At 73.9% G+C, this 261-nt stretch overlaps 1 protein-coding gene across 1 annotated transcript in view; it reads left to right on the top strand.

Moving 5' to 3' along the window:
- The first annotated feature begins 6 nt into the window (after positions 1 to 6).
- The window catches only part of FAM53B (family with sequence similarity 53 member B), a 175,132-nt gene continuing 174,877 nt past the window's right edge, over positions 7 to 261 (top strand). The window contains exon 1 of the mRNA XM_019502965.1: positions 7 to 89. The gene's annotated coding sequence lies outside the window, so the exon portion shown is untranslated. The remainder of the gene's footprint in view (positions 90 to 261) is intronic.

Here is a 261-nt window from a genome sequence, read left to right as displayed (position 1 = left end):
GCCTTCCCGGCCACGGCGGTGCAGCAGCGCGGAGCGGAGCCCGGGCCCCCGCTGCCCTCCCGGACCCAGGTGGAGGCTCGTGTCTTTCTGTGCGTGTGTCCTTCTCTTTGTGCGCGGCCGGGGGGGCGGGGACGCGGGGCGCGGGGCCAGGGGACGGGGGAGGGAAAGTTTGGGCAGCTCTTTTGTTTGCTGAACTTCGCGCGGATGCTGAGCAAGCCCCCTGGTGCCCGCCGGCCCGGTCCCTGCAGCCTGCGCGCCGCC

The sequence above is a fragment of the Gavialis gangeticus genome, unplaced genomic scaffold (genome assembly GCF_001723915.1).
Source record: "Gavialis gangeticus isolate Ggan-Ray unplaced genomic scaffold, GavGan_comp1, whole genome shotgun sequence".
Taxonomy (NCBI): Eukaryota; Metazoa; Chordata; order Crocodylia; family Gavialidae; genus Gavialis; species Gavialis gangeticus.
Note: the sequence above shows the minus strand (reverse complement) of the source record. Positions and strands in the feature narration are given on the sequence as shown.